Source organism: Schistocerca gregaria, chromosome 4 (assembly GCF_023897955.1).
Source record: "Schistocerca gregaria isolate iqSchGreg1 chromosome 4, iqSchGreg1.2, whole genome shotgun sequence".
NCBI lineage: Eukaryota > Metazoa > Arthropoda > Insecta > Orthoptera > Acrididae > Schistocerca > Schistocerca gregaria.
Window position 1 is genome coordinate 396388529 of NC_064923.1, and position 12191 is coordinate 396400719.

The following is a 12191-nucleotide window of genomic DNA, read 5'->3' on the forward strand; positions in this document are numbered from 1 at the left end:
GTCCCCAGACCGGTCTGCCGCTGTGGTTGCCCCGGTTGCTGCCCGCAGTGGGGCTGAGCCCTCGCCTGTGGTTGATTGGGAGGTCGTTCCAAGGCGTGGCAGGCAGCGAAAGACGTCGTCGGAGGCTGATCAGAAAGCCTCCCCGGTGCGTCTGACAAACAGGTTTGAGGCACTGTCTCTGGCTGAGCCAGATGCAGCTGCCTGCCCTGTTTCAGAGGATCATTCTCAGCCTTCAAGGTCCGGGCAATCGCAGAGGGTGGGCTTATTGGTAGTTGGGAGCTCCAATGTTAGGCGCGTAATGGGGCCCCTTAGGGATATGGCGGCTAAGGAGGGGAAGAAATCCAGTGTGCACTCTGTGTGCATTCCGGGAGGAGTCATTCCTGATGTGGAAAGGGTCCTTCCGGATGCCATGAAGAGCACAGGGCGCAGCCAGCTTCAGGTGGTGGCACATGTCGGCACTAATGACGTGTGTCGCTTTGGATCTGAGGAAATTCTCTCTGGATTCCAGCGGCTATCTGATTTGGTGAAGGCTGCCGGTCTTGCTTACGACATGAAGGCAGAGCTCACCATCTGCAGCATCGTCGACAGAACCGACTGCGGACCTTTGGTGCAGAGCCGGGCGGAGGGTCGGAATCAGAGGCTCAGACGGTTTTGCGATCGTGTTAACTGCAGATTACTTGACTTGCGCCATAGGGTGGTGGGGTTTCGGGTTCCGCTGAATAGGTCAGGAGTTCACTACACTCAGCTGGCGGCTACACTGGTAGCGGAGGCTGTATGGCGTGGACTGGGCGGTTTTTTAGGTTAGAAGGCCTCGGGAAAGTACGGGGTGGGCTGCAATCTCAAAGGGTGCATGGTACTTACAGGACGTGCTTTGATCAAGGAACAGTCGGAATTATAGTTGTAAATTGTTGTAGTTGTGCTGGGAAAGTCCATGAGCTTCAAGCGCTACTAGAAAGCACAGAAGCTGAAATCGTTATAGGTATAGAAAGCTGGCTAAAGCCTGAAATAAGTTCTGCAGATATTTTTACGAAGTGTCAGACGGTGTTCAGGAAAGATAGATTAGGCAGAATTGGTGGTGGAGTGTTTGTGTCTGTCAGTAGTAGTTTATCTTGTAGTGAAGTAGAAGTAGATACTCCGTGCGAATTGGTATGGGTGGAGGTTATACTTAACAGCCGAACTAAGTTAATAATTGGCTCCTTCTACCGACCCCCAGACTCCGATGTTATAGTTGCGGAACAGTGCAGAGAAAATCTGAGTCTCGTAACAAATAAATACCCCACTCATACGGTTATAGTTGGTGGGGACTTCAACCTTCCCTCGATATGTTGGCAAAAATACTTGTTCATAACCGGTGGTAGCCAGAAAACATCTTCCGAGATTGTCCTAAATGCATTATCCGAAAATTATTTCGAGCAGTTAGTCCACGAACCCACGCGAATTGCAAATGGTTGCGAAAACATACTTGACCTCTTAGCCACAAACAATCCAGAGCTGATTGAGAGCATCATGACTGATACAGGGATTAGTGATCACAAGGTCGTTGTAGCTAGGCTCAACACCGTTTCTTCCAAATCCACCAGAAACAAACGCAAAATAATTTTATTTAAAAAAGCGGATAAAGTGTCACTAGAAGCCTTCCTAAGGGACAATCTCCATTCCTTCGGAACTGACTATGCAAATGTAGACGAGATGTGGCTCAAATTCAAAGATATAGTAGCAACAGCAATTGAGAGATTCATACCACATAAATTGGTAAGAGATGGAACGGATCCCCCGTGGTACACAAAACAGGTCCGAACGCTGTTGCAGAGGTAACGGAAAAAGCATGCGAAGTTCAGAAGAACGCGAAATCCCGAAGATTGGCTAAAATTTACAGACGCGCGAAATTTGGCACGGACTTCAATGCGAGATGCCTTTAATAGGTTCCACAACGAAACATTGTCTCGAAATTTGGTAGAAAATACGAAGAAATTCTGGTCTTATGTAAAGTACACAAGCGGCAAGACGCAGTCAATACCTTCGCTGCGCAGTGCCGATGGTAATGTTACCGACGACTGTGCCGCTAAAGCGGAGTTATTGAACGCAGTTTTCCGAAATTCCTTCACCAAGGAAGACGAATGGAATATTCCAGAATTTGAAACACGAACAGCTGCCAGCATGAGTTTCTTAGAAGTAGACCTTAGGGGTTGCGAAGCAACTCAAATCGCTTGATACGGGCAAGTCTTCAGGTCCAGATTGTATACCGATTAGGTTCCTTTCAGATTACGCTGATACAATAGCTCACCACTCGCTCACAGATAGATCTGTACCTACAGATTAGAAAATTGCGCAGGTCGCACCAGTGTTAAAGAAGGGTAGTAGGAGTAATCCATCGAACTACAGACCTATATCATTGACGTCGGTTTGCAGTAGGGTTTTGGAGCATATACTGTATTCAAACATTATGAATCACCTCGAAGGAATCAGCATGGTAATCAGCATGGTTTCAGAAAACATCGCTCTTGTGCAACGCAGCTAGCTCTTTATTCCCATGAAGTAATGGCCGCTATCGACAGGGGATCTCAAGTTGATTCCGTATTTCTAGATTTCCGGAAAGCTTTTGACACCGTTCCTCACAATCGACTTCTAATCAAGCTGCGGGCCAAGGGGTATCGTCTCAGTTGTGCGACTGGATTCGTGATTTGCTGTCGGGAAGGTCGCAGTTCGTAGTAATAGACGGCAAATCATCGAGTAAAACTGAAGTGATATCAGGTGTTCCCCAGGGAAGCGTCCTGGGACCTCTGCTGTTCCTGATCTATATAAATGACCTGGGTGACAATCTGAGCAGTTCTTTTAGGTTGTTCGCAGATGATTCTGTAATTTACCGTCTAGTAAGGTCATCCGAAGACCAGTATCAGTTGCAAAGCGATTTAGAAAAGATTTCTGTATGGTGTGGCAGGTGGCAGTTGACGCTAAATAACGAAAAGTGTGAGGTGATCCATATGAGTTCCAAAAGAAATCCGTTGGAATTCGATTACTCGATAAATAGTACAATTCTCAAGGCTGTCAATTCAACTAAGTACTTGGGTGTTAAAATTACGAACAACTTCAGTTGGAAAGACCACATAGATAATATTGTGGGGAAGGCGAGCCAAAGGTTGCGTTTCATTGGCAGGACACTTAGAAGATGCAACAAGTCCACTAAAGAGACAGCTTACACTACACTCGTTCGTCCTCTGTTAGAATATTGCTGCGCTGTGTGGGATCCTTACCAGTTGGGATTGACGGAGGACATCGAAAGGGTGCGAAAAATGGCAGCTCGTTTTGTATTATCAGTAATAGGGGAGAGAGTGTGGCAGATGTGATACGCGAATTGAGATGGAAGTCATTACAGCAAAGACGTTTCTCGTCACGGCGAGATCTTTTTACGAAATAAAATACGAGAAATCAGAGCTCGAACAGAAGGGTTTAGGTGTTCGTTTTTCCCGCGCGCTGTTAGGGAGTGGAATGGTAGAGAGATAGTATGATTGTGGTTCGATGAACCCTCTGCCGAGCACTTAAATGTGAATTGCAGAGTAGTCATGTAGATGCAGATTTATTGTGTTTGTACGTGTGAATCGTACTTGCATCAGAAGTTATTTGTTTTGTTTAGATAAAAGTGCAGAAGTTAAGCGAACAGCTAATTTGTTTTTTACTGATAAAATGCAATTTGCATCGCGGGATTAGCCGAGCGGTCGGGGCGCTGCAGTCATGGACTGTGCGACGGGTCCGGCGGAGGTTCGAGTCCTCCCTCGGGCACGGGTGTGTGTGTTTGTCCTTAGGATAATTTAGGGTAAGCAGTGTGTAAGCTTAGGGACTGATGACCTTAGCAGTTAAGTCCCATTAGATTTCACACCCATTTGAACATTTTTAAAAATGCAATTTATATTTTGTAAGTACAGAAAGAAAACAATGGAATATCACTGAAGAATGTGCGATTCTAATCATGTTCAATACAAACAAACAAAAAACAAAAAATTCATCGGCTCCCAGTTCCTCTTACGTGCTTTCATTATGTTTCTTTCCTTACCAATACTGTCAGTAACTATGGGTTATCCTATTATTTACTAAATTTTTACTCCGTACCGAAACTATCGAACCATACTTTTAGTAGAGCGCAATTCTGCTTACAGCCTATACAGGAACCATATTGCAGTTGTAAGACGTAAAGGACTAGTTGAAAAGGAAATGAAATAGGGCTGCAGGTTATCCTCGATGTTATTCAATCTGTACACTGAGGAAGCCAAGGATAAATTTGGAGAGAGAATTAAATTCAGCAAAAATAAATAAAAGTTTAAGATTTTCCAGCCGCACTGTTTCTGTCTGAGAAGATTAAAGGCTCGGCGGAACAGTAGCACGGAATGTATACAGGGTGCAACGCTTAAATCCGGACACATTTCAATCTGAATTTCCCGCCATATCGTAGTTCCGCCGGAGGTCGCGATTGGCGCTCTTGAAAGTCGTAGGCATCTCGTAAACACTCAGAACCTCAAAATGACCGGGAGTACAACCGAAGAGCGCACTGAAATAGTTCAATTCTTCGGGTCTCGAGATCAAGTGTTTACATTATTATGGCTAAGTATAACGCTTCTGATAAGTCTGGGGTTCACGTCCTTGGTGCTGGGTCCAGGGAGGTTGATATGAAGCCGCCACATTTCTTTGAAAAGGGACAAACTGTCACAAAAGAACAGCGTATAGTAACTGTGAACTCGGGGGGACAATATTTCTTTCAACAGGACGGTGCACCGGCTCATACGAGCCATTTAGTCCAAAACTGGCTCTCGGATAACGTTCCTCGTTCTTTTCAAAAGAGTTCTGGCCCGGAAATATCCAGGTTTTGAACCGCCTCGACTACTATGCTTAGAGCGTAGTCGAAAGAGTTACTGAATAAGACGAAGCACCTCAATGTGGCATCTCAACACACCACTATCGAAGCAGCATTAGCGAATATGCACAGCGGTGTTTTAAAAGAGTGCGTGCGATCGCTTCAGGACAAGACTGGAGGCGACCGTTATGGCTAAAGGTGGTTACATCGTACAATGTTTCTCTTTAAAGCTACCACTACTTATATGTCAAAGAATTTGCATTTTCATTTGTATTTTGTTTAATAAATTTGTTTTTAGAGAAAGCTTTTGACAATGGTGATTGGAATACTCTCTTTCAAATTCTGAAGGTGGTAGGCGTAAAATAAAGGCAGCGAAAGGCTAATTAGAATTTTTACAGTAACAAGATGGCAGTTATAAGAGTCGAGCGGCATGAAAGGGAAGCAGTGGTTGGGAATGGAGTGAGACAGGGTTGTAGACTCTCTCTAATGTTATTCAATCTGTATATTGAGCAAGCAGTAAAGGATACAGAACAAAAATTCGGAGAAGAAATAAAAACTTTGAGGTTCGCCTATGATACTGTAATTCTGCCAGAGACAGCAAAGGGTTTGGAAGAGCAGTTGAACGGAATGGACAGTGTCTTGAAAGGAGGATATAAGATGAATATCAACAAAAGCAAAACGAGGATAATGGAATGTAGTCGAATTAAGTCGGTGATGCTGAGGGAATTAGATTAGGAAATGAGACACTTAAAGAAGTAAAGGAGTTTTGCTATTTGGGGAACAAAATAACTGATGATGGTCAAAGTAGTGAGGATATAAAAGGTAGACTGACAATGGCAAGGAAAGCGTTTCTGAAGAAGAGAAATTTGTTAACATCGAGTATAGATTTAAGTGTCAAGAAGTCGTTTCTGAAAGTATTTGTATGGAGTGTAGCCGTGTTTGTTGTTGTTGTGGTCTTCAGTCCAGAAACTGGTTTGATGCAGCTCTCCATGCTACTCTGTCCTGTGCAAGCTTCTTCATCTCCCAGTACCTACTGCAACCTACATCCTTCTGAATCTGCTTAGTGTATTCATCTCTTGGTCTCCCTCTACGATTTTTGCCCTTCACACTGCCCTCCAATACTAAATTGGTGATCCCTTGATGCCTCTGAAGATGTCCTACCAACCGATCCCTTCTTCTGGTCAAGTTGTGCCACAAACTTCTCTTCTCCCCAACCCTGTTCGACACTTCCTCATTAGTTATGTGATCTCCCCATCTAATCTTCAGCATTCTTCTGTAGCACAACATTTCGAAAGCTTCTATTCTCTTCTTGTCCAAACTATTTATCGTCCACGTTTCACTTCCATACATGGCTACACTCCATACAAATACTTTCAGAAATGACTTCCTCACACTTAAATCTATACTCGATGTTAACAAATTTCTCTTCTTCAGAAACGCTTTCCTTGCCATTGCCAGTCTACATTTTATATCCTCTCTACTTCGACCATCATCAGTTATTTTGCTCCCCAAATAGAAAAACTCCTTTACTACTTTAAGTGTCTCATTTCCTAATGTAATTCCCTCACCATCACCCGACTTAATTCGACTAAATTCCATTATCCTCGTTTTGCTTTTGTTGATGTTCATGTTATATCCTCCTTTCAAGACACTGTCCATTGCATTCAACTGCTCTTCCAAGTCCTTTGCTGTCTCTGACAGAATTACAATGTCATCGGCGAACCTCAAAGTTTTTATTTCTTCTCCATGGATTTTAATACCTACTGCGGATTTTTCTTTTGTTTCCTTTACCGCTTGCTCAATATACATATTGAATAACATCGGGGAGAGGCTACAACCCTGTCTCACTCCCTTCCCAACAACTGCTTCCCTTTCATGTCCCTCGACTCTTATAACTGCCATCTGGTTTCTGTACAAATTGTAAATAGCCTTTCGTTCCCTGTATTTTACTCCTGCCCACTTCAGAATTTGAACGAGACTATTACAGTCAACATTGTCAAAAGCTTTCTCTAAGTCTACAAATGATAGGAACGTAGTTTTGCCTTTCCTTAATCTTTCTTCTAAGATAAGTCGTAAGGTCAGTATTGCCTCAAGTGTTCCAGTATTTCTACGGAATCCAAACTGATCTTCCCCGAGGTCGGCTTCTACTAGTTTTTCCATTCCTCTGTAAAGAATTCGTGTTAGTATTTTGCAGCTGTGACTTATTAAACTGATAGTTCGGTAATTTTCACATCTCTCAACGCCTGCTTTCTTTGCGATTGCAATTATTATATTCTTCTTGAAGTCTGAGGGTATTTCGCCTGTCTCATACATCTTGCTCATTAGATGGTAGAGTTTTGTCACGACTGGCTCTCACAAGGCTGTCAGTAGTTCTAATGGAATGTTGTCTACTCCTGGGGCCTTGTTTCGACTTAGGTCTTTCAGTGCTCTGTCAAACTCTTCACGAAATATTGTATCTCCTATTTCATCTTCATCTACATCCTCTTGCATTTCCATAATATTGTCCTCAAGTACATCACCCTTGTATAGACCCTCTATATACTCCTTCCACCTTTCTGCTTTCCCTTCTTTGCTTAGAACTGGGTTTCCATCTGAGCTCTTGATGTTCATACAAGTGGTTCTGTTATCTCCAAAGGTCTCTTTAATTTTCCTGTAGGCAGTATCTATCTTATCCCTAGTGAGACAAGCCTCTACATCCTTACATTTGTCCTCTAGCCATCCCTGCTTAGCCATTTTGCATTTCCTGTCGATTTCATTTTTGAGACGTTTGTATTCCTTTTTGCCTCCTTCATTTACTGCATTTTTATATTTTCTCCTTTCATCAATTAAATTCAGTATTTCTTCTGTTACCCAAGGATTTCTACTAGCCCTCGTCTTTTTACCTACTTGATCCTCTGCTGCCTTCACTACTTCATCCCTCAGAGCTACCCATTCTTCTTCTACTGTATTTCTTTCCCCCATTTCTGTCAATTGTTCCCTTATGCTCTCCCTGATATTCTGTACAACCACTGGTTCTTTCAGTTTGTCCAGGTCCGATCTCCTTAAATTCCCACCTTTTTGCGGTTTCTTCAGTTTTAATCTACAGGTCATAACCAATAGATTGTGGTCAGAGTCCACATCTGCCCCTGGAAATGTCTTACAATTTAAAACCTGGTTCCTAAATCTCTGTCTATCCATTATATAATCTATCTGATACCTTTTAGTATCTCCAGGGTTTTTCCATGTATACAACCTTCTTTCATGGTTCTTAAACCAAGTGTTAGCTATGACTAAGTTGTGCTCTGTGCAAAATTCTACGAGGTGGCTTCCTCTTTCATTTATTAGCCCCAATCCATATTCACCTACTGCGTTTCCTTCTCTCCCTTTTCCTACACTCGAATTCCAGTCGCCCATGACTATTAAATTTTCGTCTCCCTTCACTACCTGAATAATTTCTTTTATTTCATCATACATTTCTTCAATTTCTTCGTCATCTGCAGAGCTAGTTGGCATATAAACTTGTACTACTGTAGTAGGTGTGGGCTTCGTATCTATATTGGCCACAATAATGCGTTTACTATGCTGTTTGTAGTAGCTTACCCGCATTCCTATTTTCCTATTCATTATTAAACCTACTCCTGCATTACCCCTATTTGATTTTGTTTTTATAACCCTGTATTCACCTGACCAAAAGTCTTGTTCCTCCTGCCACCGAATTCCCACTATATCTAACTTTAAGCTATCCATTTCCCTTTTTAAATTTTCTAACCTACCTGCCCGATTAAGCGATCTGACATTCCACGCTCCGATCCGTAGAACGCCAGTTTTCTTTCTGCTGATAACGACATCCTCTTGAGTAGTCCCTGCCCGGAGATCCGAATGGGGGACTATTTTACCTCCGGAATGTTTTACCCAAGAGGACGCCATCATCATTTAATCATACAGTAAAGCTGCATGCCCTCGGGAAAAATTACGGCCGTAGTTGCCCCTTGCTTTCAGCCGTTCGCAGTACCAACACAGCAAGGCCGTTTTGGTTATTGTTACAAGGTCAGATCAGTCAATCATCCAGACTGTTGCCCTTGCAACTACTGAAAAGGCTGCTGCCCCTCTTCAGGAACCACATGTTTGTCTGGCCTCTCAACAGATACCCCTCCGTTGTGGTTGTACCTACGGTACGGCTATCTGTATCGCTGAGGCACGCAAGCCACCCCACCAACGGCAAGGTCCATGGTTCAGGGGGAAGTATGGAAGTGAAACATGGAAGATAACTAGTTTAGACAAGAAGAGATTGAAGCTTTCTAAATGTGATGCTACAGAAGAATGCTGAAGATTATGTGGGTAGGTCACGTAACTAATGACGAGGTACTGAACAGAACTGGGGAGAAGTGGAATTTATGGCACAACTTGACTAGAAGAAGGGATCGATTGGTAGGACACTTTCTGAGGCATCAAGGGATCACCAATTTAGTATTGCAGGGAAGCATGGAGGGTAAAAATCGTAGAGGGAGACCGAGAGATGAATACACTAAGGAGATTCAGAAGTATGTAGGTTGCAGTAGTTGTTCTGAGATGAAGAGTCTTGCAGGGGATAGAGTAGCATGGAGAGTTACATCAGACCAGTCTCTGGACTGAAGACCACAACAATAACAAATTTGCTTTTAAAAAGCCAGTTTGCTAAAGAGGGATAAAAATGGTAGAGAATACAGCGAGCAGGTTTGTAAGTTGCCGTACCTATGCAGCGATTAACAGGTTCTTACTGGAAATGCCGGTATAGAGAGCTGCATCACGCCAGTGCGCGGCTGGAGATCACTCCAACAACAACTGCAGGTTTCGTTTTTAATTTCGTCCAGAATCGTCGAACCGTGGACCAATAATCTGAACACAGTCGGGTGCTCGCTCTATTTGAGACAGCAGACACGCTTCGGAGAGGGTCCCTGAGATGTCAAGAGGAGAACACAGCCGGAGGGAGTTGCAGCTAGGGGGGCGCCTCGTCGCGGCTGCAGCCTTTGAGCGGACAGCGGCGCGGCGCGGCGCGGAGCAGTAAAAACACGAACGCGCCGGCACGCGCCATTTAGCAGCGGCCGGAGCTCGATCGGGAGGTCCTCCGGCGCACAGCGGTAAGTGGAGAGGCGGCCCGAAATAGGGAGGCGGCGCGGCCCGCTTTGACGTGCAGGACGGCGCGGCGGCCTGCCGCTGCCTGCCGCTGCCTGCCGCTGCCTGCCTAGGCTGCTGCTTCGCACATGAAATTCCTCTTCTTGAGGATGTAAAGGAGGAGTTTGTTGTCGTTAGACATTTACTCCACTTAGATGGGGTGAGGTTTGCTGGGACGTTTGGGGATAACTGGGACGGTTGTGCGTAATGGATACGTATGATTGCCGGTCGGAGACAGGCGATAGGTCACGTGAATTGACAGGTATGCGTCTGTTAGGGGCCTTTACTCGACTGGCCCTGTCGACGCCTGGGGCTGTCAGTCAGTGACTGACAGAGCGGATATTTGATGGTGATGATGATGGTGATGGGTGTCGGGCGCGGTGAGGAGGGTCTTCTAAGTCCTCCTGCCGTCAGGGTGCCTCTTCTTGTTGTCCTTCTTCTTCTTCTTGTGGAATGTGTCTGCTTGTGACACTTTCGGATGTGTCACATCCTCCCAGTTGGCGTCTTCGGCGGTCCTCGCCCCTTGTTCTTGACTTGCGTTCTCTTCTTCTTGTTCCTGTTGTTCTATTGAGACGAAGAGAGCTTTCCACTGGACAGGAGTGAGAGGAGGGCGGGCGTTGTAGGACCTGAGAGTATCCAAGTGAATGGACACTACCTTCTGCAGCTGCGTCTTGGAGAGGGGGCAAGGGGCCTCCTCCATAATGACGATTGTCTGAGCGGCTGCGTCTTGTGTTTCCACCCTCGTGGCTTCCTGTATTGCTACGGGTTCCACGGGGGCGGCAGTCTGCGTGTCAGCATCCTTCTTCTGTGCTGGGTGGGGCTGGCTGGCCAATGCATCACGGAGACTGTGCACCAGCAGCCGAGCCTCGGCTAGCTCAGCTTGTAGTGTTGCCCTCTCTTCCGCCATTGCGGCTTTGAGGGCAGCAATTTCTTCATCGGCGGCGGCGCGGACCCTGGCGCACGCCTCGTTGACTGCGTCAGGTGGTACAGCCACGTCATCGGCCACCAAGGATCCGCCAAAGGCGGGGGGTGGCGACGACGCAACGACCTCGGCTGTCTCCGCCTTCTTGGTGGTCTTCTGTCTCTGTCTAGCCTTGTCGCAGCGGCTCCAGTTCTTGATGTAGCTGCAGCCGCGAGAGTTCGCGGCATGAGGGCCGCCGCAATTGGCGCAGCAGCGTGTGGCGTCTTTCTTGGGGCAGTGGCGCGAATCGTGTGCTTGCGCACAACGAAGGCATGCCACTGCATTACGGCAGTACTTGGCGACATGGCCAAGTTTTTGGCAGCGATAACACTGCTCCTTCCGCTCTGCCGTCTTCTTGTGTTCCCCGCGTTCTGATGCACCGAGCACGAGGCCCAGCAATTGCAGCAGGGCAGCAGCTTTGCCTCCAGTTCCGCGTCGTCCGTACATGCTGGGGAGCTAGCGCTAACATGCAGCGATCAGCTCACCTCCGCAGCCTGAGCGGGAATGCCTGCCTAGCCCGCCGCTGCGCCTGCAGGTACAACCACGCGAAAAGACCCTGACTGCTGCCGACCACCAGTAAGTAAGTGGTGACCGGGCCAAATATCTCACAATATAAGCATCAAACGAGAAAAAACTACAAAGAACGAAACTCATCAAGTTTGAATGGGGAAACCAGATGGCTCTATGGTTGGCGCGCTAGATGGCGCTGTCATAGGTCAGACGGATATCAACAGCGTTTTTTTTAAAATAGGAACCCCCATTTTTATTACATATTCGTGTAGTACGTAAAGAAATATGAATGTTTCAGTTGGACCACTTTTTCGCTTTGTGATAGATGGCGCTGTAATATTCACAAACGTATAACAACGTGGTACCACGTAAAATTCCGCCAGTGCGGACGGTATTTGCTTCGAGATACATTACCCGTGTTAAAATGAACCGTTTACCAATTGCGGAAAAGGTCGATATTGTGCTGGTGTATGGCTATTGTGATCAAAATACCCAACGGGCGTGTGCTATGTATGCTGCTCGTTAAAAATTGGTTCAGATGGCTCTGAGCACTATGGGACATAACATCTGAGGTCATCAGTCCCCTAGAACTGACAACTACGTAAGCCCAACTAACCAAAGGACAGCACACACATCCATGCCCGAGGCAGGGTTCGAACCTACGAGCGGAGCAGTCGTGCGGTTCCGCACTCAAGCGCCTAGAACCGATCGTCCACCGCGGCCGGCTGCTGCTCGTTATCTGGACGA